We start from the raw sequence: 8,936 nt of genomic DNA, 5'->3' as shown, positions 1-8,936 counted from the left end.
CCATGTTTTTAAATTTCATTTTAAGACAGGATCTCACTATGTTGCCCAGGCTGACCTCAAACTTGCAATCTTCCTGCCTCAGCTTCTCGAGTAGCTGGGATTACAGGCATGTAGCCCCATGCCCAACTGTGTGCTATTTTTTAAGCCACTGTTATTTTGAGCTTAGTATCACTTGCAACTAAATCCAGTTCTAAAAGATAAAATCACTTTGGGAAATAATTTAGCATTACATAATGAGCTGAAATATGGCATATGCCAAGATCCAGAAATTTTACTTGTAGGTGTAATACCTAGATATAACCCTAGAAAAGTCTCCCCCATGGACATGTGTACAAAACATTCATAGTAGTGTAAACTCTAATAAGAAAAATAGGAAAACTCTTCAACATCTAGTAACACAAAAATGAATAAACACTGCACAACATGAAATATGTATCAACATGGATTAACCTTACAATATAATGTTGAATTAAAAAGCAAGCTATATATGATTCTTATAATATGAATTTTAAATTCAAATAATACTATATATTGCTAAGAGAATATACTTCATTTTGACATGAACCTAAAGCGTTTTCTTACTTATTTTTTCCACCTTAAGATCATCTCCTTGGTATAAAAAAAGCCTTTTGTTTTTGTTTGAGGTCTAACACATATGAAGTATTTCCTTTATTTTCCCATCAATGTTGCAAGAGGTTTGGCTTTTTAAAAATTTTTAGTAGTTGTAGGCAGACAGAATGCCTTTATTTTATTTGTTTATTTTTTTGCTATGCTAAGGATGAAACCTCGTGCCTCACACAGGCTAGGCAAGTACTCTGCCAACTGAGCTACAGCCCCAGCCCTAAGGTGTACAAATAACTATTATGCAGCATTTTGGATTTTCACAAAGCAAATCCAGGTCAAGAAATAGAATGTCACCAGCACACCAGACACCACCACCCCACCATTACACTGAAGGGAAGAGACTTTATTCAGTGGTTAGGAAGGAGTCACACTCTCTGCCAGAGATAAATCAAAAAGCATTTAACCCTAAATTGTTACTAGCAGCCATTCCCAAACTAAGAGAGATACCAGTTGTAGGATAAAAACAATATTGGAGTTCAGAGTGAAGAGACAGAAAGAGGCTGAGACCCTTTGATGATGATGTTGTTTGAATTTATTAACTGAAACTGAACTGTATTTGCCTCTGTACCCCAGGTAGATGAGACTTTAATTTCCTCATTATTTAAATCTGCTTAAATTGAATTTTCTTTTTCTTTCCACCAGAAAAATTCTATCTGATACAAACAGGTTAAAATCTACCACTATTTCATTTCAATGATTTAGGTTAGACCTTGAAATGGCTAGCATTTCAAAAGTTCAAAATTGACTGAGCCTGACATTCCTTTCTTTCACTTGATGATTATTATTAGAGAAATAATAATAGTTAACACTGACTGCTTATTACCTGGATGAAAGCGTCCTAAGCATTTTTACAAAGATCCCACGAGGTATGGAATGCTGTTGTTGTCCTTATACAGATGAGGCTTAACCCTAGGCCATTTCAAAAAGAAGAAAAGAGAATATTCCAGGGCTGTGCTGTCCATTACCCTAGGCACCTAGGGCATCGAACACTTGAGATGTGGTGTGCATGTAGTGTTGGGCACGCCAGGTGCCAAAGGCTTTATACAAATAAAGGAATATGAAACGTCTCATTAATGAGTATACTATATTGATTGTCTATTGAGAATACTTTGCATATATTGTGTTGGGAAAACATATAACGGCAGCAGCACCCCAGAGAAAAACCCCAGCATGGCGTCTAAAGACCCTTTCTCCTCTTTGTTTCTTTCACTGGTGCGAAATGTTCTCGCCAGCACCAACGTTCAAACCCTGCTGGTGGGAAGCCTTAGCCCCAATTAGAATTAACTTCTTGGGCTCCGGAACTGACATATGGAAGAGCTTGCCAATAAACGGACGACCTCTTATCTACCTCAGCCCTGCGACCTCTCCTTAGACCTATATAAACACACAGCCTTTGGTAATAAAGTGGAAACCTCTTTGGTGATCTGTGTCGTGTGGTGCGGCATCTTCCAGTCTTACATATTGTATTAAGGCATGTGATGAAAATTTACTTATTTATGTGGCTTCTAAAAATGTTTAATTAGGGCTGGGGTTGTGGCTCAGCAGTAGAGCGCTCGCCTAACATGTGCGAGACCCTGGGTTCGATCCTCAGCACCACATAAAAATAAATTAGTAAAATAAAGGTATTGTGTCCAACTATAACTAAAAAATATTCTAAAAAATAAAAATGTTTAATTATACATGTGGCTTATATTCTATTTCTGTTGGACAGCACTACTCTGGTGCAGTGGTTGTCACAATGTCCTGGACCACTAGCAGCAGCAGCACTTAGGAATTTGTTAGAAATGCAAATTTCTTTTCTTTTCTTTTCTTTTTTTTTTTTTTTTAGAGAGAGAGAGAGAGAGAGAGAGAGAATTTTTTTAATATTTGTTTTTTAGTTTTCGGCGGACACAACATCTTTGTTTGTATGTGGTGCTGGGGATGGAACCTGGGCCGCATGCATGCCAGGCGAGCGCGCTACCGCTTGACCACATCCCCAGCCCTAGAAATGCAAGTTTCTAATAAATCAGAAATTCTAAGTCATACCTATTGAATCAGAACTACTGAATCAGAAACTCTGGGGATAAGGCCCAGAAATCTGTATTTTACAAGCCCTCCATGGGAGTCTTCTTTGTTTCCTAACTGCTTTATTGGATATGTCTCTTATTCAAAGAGTACCCTTTAGAGGTTTTAGTGTGCCCACAGAGTTATGCAAATATCACCACATTCTATTTTCATCACAACGAAAAGAAATCTGTTCCCATTCTCAGTCACTCCTCGTTCCTGTGCTGTCATCCCAGCCCCAGGCAACAACTCATCTGCTTACCCCTCCATGGATTTGCCTGTTCCTGACCGTTCCTAGAAATGGAAGCATACAGTACGCAGTCCTTTAGGACCGGCTTCCCTCACTAAGCACCATGTGTTCCTCCGTGGATTCTGATTTGCTGATGTCTGAAAACTGCTGCTTTAGGGTAGAAATGGAAAAGACAAAGTCAAAAAGAGTGTGAAAAGTCAAGGGTATAAAGAAGATTGCCCAGGGGCTGGGGATGTGGCTCAAGCAATAGCGCGCTCGCCTGGCATGTATGTGGCCCTGGTTCGATCCTCAGCACCACATACAAACAAAGATGTTGTGTCAGCCGAAAGCTAAAAAATAAATATTAAAAATTCTCTCTCTCTCTCTTTAAAAGAAAAATAAATAAAGAAGAATACCCAGATGATGAGAGAAAACAAAAGAGACCAGGAGAACATAAATAGCAAACAGTGAAAGGTAGTTTTTTCCATGTGGGGAAGTAAGCTACCAATCTTGTTCCCAAAGTCTAAGAAGACTGACACTGAAGCCAGGTATAACCATACTCTATATTTCTATGTTGCCTCTGCTTTAATCTTTTTATCTCCTCAAATAATTTTATCGAAGAGATGATAATCAAAGCCATGAAAATAGGTGATATTACCAAAGGAGGAAGAGTCTCTATAGAAAGAAAAGAGCAGAATACAGAGGGGGAGGTCTTTCCTTCCAGCACAGTGTGCAAAATAGTTCACATTCTTTTCCCCCACCAGTAATCCTGGAGGAAGTAAAGTGAGTGTCACTGTGCTAATGCCCACTCAGTGCTTGAGCCAAGGTTTAGAAATTGATCTTCTGCCCTAAGGCAGCTCCTTTTCTTCTCTACTCAGTCTTTCTCAGCTGTATATAAAAGAAAGAGAAAATGGAGACAAAAGAAATAGTCAGGAATGTAGGATTAGAACAAGGTGAGGAGCCAGGTAAGGTGGCTACATCTGTAATCCCAGCAGTTTGGGAGACTGAAGCAGAGGATACCAAGTTCAAAGCCAACCACAGAAACTCAGTGAGACCCTGTCTCTAAACTTAAAAAATGGAAAGGCCTAGGGATGTGGCTCAGTAGTTAAGTGGCCCTAGGTTCAATCCCTGATACCTGCCCCCACAAGTCCCCCCCCCATTCCCCCAACCCCCCACCCCCCCCCATACACAAAAAATAGTTGAGAACAGTTTCATGGAAACAAAGGGAGGAGTGTTTCAAGGAGACCAATCTTACTTGCTCCCTTGAATTGAAAAAGTCTTTTAATGAGCAGGGTGTGTTATTGAAGTGCCAGCCATACTCTGCAGTAAAGAGCTGTCAACATGAACAACCTAGGAAAACATGTTTTGCCTTGGTTTTAACCTACAAAGTGTTCCTCTAGTCACTATTTTCCCATTTCTGTAGTTTACTTTAAATTTTTTTTTCTGTTTTTAATTTAAGTCTATCCGACATACAGTAAGACCCACAAATAATCATACAGCTTGTTGAATTTTCACACAATGTACCCAGGTCAAAAAATAGCACATTGCCAGCATCCCAGAAACCCCCTATGCTTCCTCCAGTTACTATCTTTCCCTTGTGCCCAAAATAACTGTTTTCCTGACTTTTAGTATAGTTGATTATTTTGAGAAGTAAGCATGATAGAGTGGATATACAGCTTATGTATGATCAGAATGTCAGGTCAGTGGTGGTAACTTAGAACAAAGTAGCCAGCGAGGGAAAGAATATCAATCAGGCGCCAAGGAAAAGCCTGTCAATCAGCAGGATCTCCTGACTAACACCTGTCAATCAGCAGGACTCCCTGCCAATCCTGGAATTCAGCCAGCTCCTCTGACCAACTCCAAAGGGACAAGGGACTCTAAGCCCTATAAAATTCCAGTCTGGTCGAGCTCCTACGCAGTTTCTCCTCAGAACCTTCTCCTGTCCACTCTGTGGGTCTGATCGAGTTCTACCCGGGAGTGATATCACAATAAAGCCTCGTTGGGCGGCCTTTTTAAATCTGCCTCTTTTGTTCTCTGCCCGCCTTGCCTGATCTTACACAGAAAACACACCAACTGACTACATCCCACAGGAAGGCCTCTAAGACACTCAACCCAAACAATAAAGAGTGCCAATGATAAGGACATCGAAATCTCCACAATAGCTCTGTATTCTCTAGAGCTGACATTAGGAGATGCTGTTATAGAACTAAACTGCCTGATAGTAACGGGGATGAAAGGGCCCAACACAATAGAGGCCATGCCCTTAACCTTCAGAAACAAGGTGGGTGTAAAGTTGGGGTGTCAGTCAGTGAGGGGAGAGGCTCATCTGGAGAGAACTGCGGAGGAGATTAATAAAACCTGCACTCCCCAAGGTCAGTAGATGAGCAGTCAACAAGCGTACTGCTCAATCTATGCTATCATAAGAAATCAAAGTTCGATAGTGAAAAAGCTGAGTACCATTGATCCAATAATTTTTTAAAACCACAAATCTCTGCTCAATTTCCACACCTGAACTTGTTTTTCACACTCAGAATCCACTGACTGAGATCGGGTTGCCAGGAAGAATGACACCACAGCAAAGCGAATCAGTAATGATCTCCTCCAGGTCTTCCCTGGAGGGACGACATTCTCTTGCTAGGGTAACCATACACTGCTCCCAGTTACCCACTTGGGACTTTGGTACTTCCTGTTGCAACCGCTCCAGGCCCTGTTTATACACAAAACCAAGAAGAACACTGATACTTAGTACAATGGTTCTCAAAGTGTGGTCCAGTGGCAGCAACAGCATCACCAGAGAACTTGTTAGAAATGCTCACCATAGAACCTACCCAAGACACATTGAATCAGAGTGGGGCCCAAACACTTGTTTTGACAAGTGTCTCCAGGTGATTCTGATGCATATTCTGTTTTGAGAACCACAGATTTAGAGGTGAATGCTTCAAATATTCCATCAAATGCTCTGACTTACCACTAATAGCTCCCAAATAGGGTGCTTTACTTTTTTAGGGGGGTGGTCCAATATCAGGGATTGAACTCAGGGGCACCCAACCATTGAGCCACATCCCCAGCCCTATTTTGTATTTTATTTAGAGACAGGGTCTCACTGAGTTGCTTAGTAACATGCTGTTGCTGAGGATGACTTTGAATTCATGATCCTCCTGTCTCAGCCTCCCCAGCTGCTGGGGATTACAGGTATGCACCACTGAGCCCTGCCAAAAGGGTGCTATTAAACCTACTTTACTCCTGTAGGTATTCTGCTTCTTGTTTTCTAGCTGTTTTGTGCAGTTTGCCTCCAAAGATTCTAATTTTTCTTGATATAGGATCTATCTCATATTCTTAGCCTTCTTGTTCTAAAAGGACATTTAACATGACTGTGTGTTAAATCTTTATGTCCTATAACTCATGTGACATGGTATTTTAAAATATCAACTTACCTCCCTGCATTTCTTTGTAACCCATGGCTCCACCCCCATCAGGCAGCTAGACCCTGGACCCAGGGATGGTATAATAGAAAAAAGGCTCTTGACTTTCAAAACTCTCAACGTTGATATTCTTTGGCTTGTGAGAAGGGGAGTCAGGACAGAGGACTCTTCAGTGAGTCCCCATGAAGAGGCCTCACCTTTCTCTCACTTAAAGATTAAGATAAACCACAAAATCCTTAGATAAAGGTGTCTGGGGATCTAGAAGGAGAGGGGGCTTGTATTTGGCCTCCCAGGTATACCTCCTGGAGTCAGCAAGACCCCTGAGAAGCAATGGCAAGAGAAGTATCTGTGAGATAGGACCTTATATAAATCTCATAGAATTAGTTTCCCATGGAATAGCAAAGGGTTGTGGAGAAGTCTTAGCCACAAAGATCTCTTTATAGGCCAACATGGCATGGAAATAGTGAAGCAGCAAGGGAGGTGCCAGCAATAAGGAATCAGTAATAATAGTTAACGATGGTATCAAGCCAGGAGGGAAACTGCACATGAGGGACAGAAATCAGAGACAAGCAAATAGCAAAGGGAAGTGGCTTTTCTGTCCTATCTACTGGTTAGGCAGGAACTTAGTCTCTTGATGCCATCACATGTAGAGGTGGGACTTGAGTGGCGCCTGCACACCTCTTCATCGTGCTTCTTCATGTGCTGTCTGTCTCCTTACCATCTTAAATCTCCACCTAGGGCTGTGCATTTTACTATGCTAATAAGGTAAAGGTTATTGGGTTACTTTGGTGAGAGTCTACACATGGGTTTGCCCCTCACTACCTGAATTGTCCTTCTCATCTGAGGTTTTTAATATTATTTTATTCAGACCTGGCATTTCTGCTGACCACATAACCTCCCAGCCTTCCATCTCCTGGCATCATCATTCCCATGAACTTGGAGACTGGTGTACCCTTAACTCCTGATTCTCTGGTACAGCTGTTAACCCTGTAAAACTGAGAGCTAGCTTGGCTGTATTACTTTCCCTGAAAGGTTTTATCCCTCACTCCTAAAGGCGGTCCTATCTTTCATGGAGCCCCTGACTGTCATTTTAGCAAATGCCAGTGGGATGGTTCACCTAGGAAGACTACATGCTTACCTTCCTCCACCTTCAAGAATTTAAGATTTTCCCCCAGAGGAAAGTAGCAGGAGAGATCCTGTATTTACTGAAACTTGGTTTTTAACCCTCAAAAAATAGGGAGCTTTATGTATGATTAGAATAAAGTAAATTCCTGCTTCTTACACTCTTGTGTTTGTGGATTAGACACACCACCTGTAATTCATTGCTACAAATAATGTGATTCACTACGTAATACTGGGAGAAACAAATTTGTATTTTTGGAGGTAAACATTTTTGCTGATGCCGGTAGTAAAATAGTGCTTCTCAAAGTTTATTGTCCATATCTATCACCTGGAGATTCTATGAAAAATACAGATTTCTAATTCAGTAAGGTAGAGGTGAAGACTGAAATTCTTAATTTTCAATCAGCTCCAAGGTGATGCTGATGCTACTGGTACAGAAGCTACCTTGAAGTAGGGAGGCTGTCTAAAATACTGGTAAGATGACTGTGCTATGTAGGTTTTTGATATAAGTTAGCTACATTTTCTTAAATAAAATATAGTTTGGTAGGGTGGTGGCTACCAAATTGTAACAAAAGAAAGTTTCTTCAGAATCAGTCAACTAAGAGCAGGAAATGTGGAAAAAAATATAATGCTGGGGCTGGAGTTGTAGCTCAGCGGTAGAGCATTCGCCTTGCACTTGCGACACCCTGGGTTTGATCCTCAGCACCACGTAAAAATAAATGTAAGTGAAATAAAGGTATTGGGTCCAACTACAGCTAAAAATAAATATTATATAGATATAATGCCAACTTTATGGGTTTTACATGTTTCATTCAACTTTTGTAATACTTAAACATTATGTGTAAATGATTAAACAAATTTTGAATGTCAATTGAACTTGGTCATGAGAATTGTAAGTCTTGTAAGAGTTTTTGAATACCTTAATATGAATGTATCTTCCAATTTTTAATATTATTATCCTGAACAGATATGTGAGTGGCAGACAAAACGAATATTTGTTAAAATATCTAATTTAAATCAAAAGGTAAATAATATAAATGTTAGCATATTAAATAATATTTCTTATCAATTTTTTCAGATTATAAAAATGATACTTGACCATTTTAAAGAATTTGGAAAATACAGAAAAATACCAGGAAAGAAATAAAATCTTTGGTAATCTCAGCAGCCAGGGTTAACCACAACAACTTGGTATTTTCCCTCCAAGTATTTTTTTTGGGGGGGGGGTACCAGGGATTGAAGCCAGGGATGCTTAATCACTGAGATACACCCCCAATCCTTTTAAAAAATATTTTACTTATAGGGTCTCACTAAGTTGCTTAGGGTCTCCCTAAATTGCTGAGGCTAGCTTTGAACTCGACATTCTCCTGCCTCAGCCTCCTGAGCCACTGAGATTAAGGGTAGAATGTGTACATCCTGCTTTTTTTCATTTACTGTCTCAGGTGCATTCTGCTATGTTTTTAAGTGTTCTTTGAAGGCACAGGTGTTTAAATAGA

The sequence above is a fragment of the Ictidomys tridecemlineatus genome, chromosome 8, assembly GCF_052094955.1.
Source record: "Ictidomys tridecemlineatus isolate mIctTri1 chromosome 8, mIctTri1.hap1, whole genome shotgun sequence".
Taxonomy (NCBI): Eukaryota; Metazoa; Chordata; class Mammalia; order Rodentia; family Sciuridae; genus Ictidomys; species Ictidomys tridecemlineatus.
Note: the sequence above shows the minus strand (reverse complement) of the source record.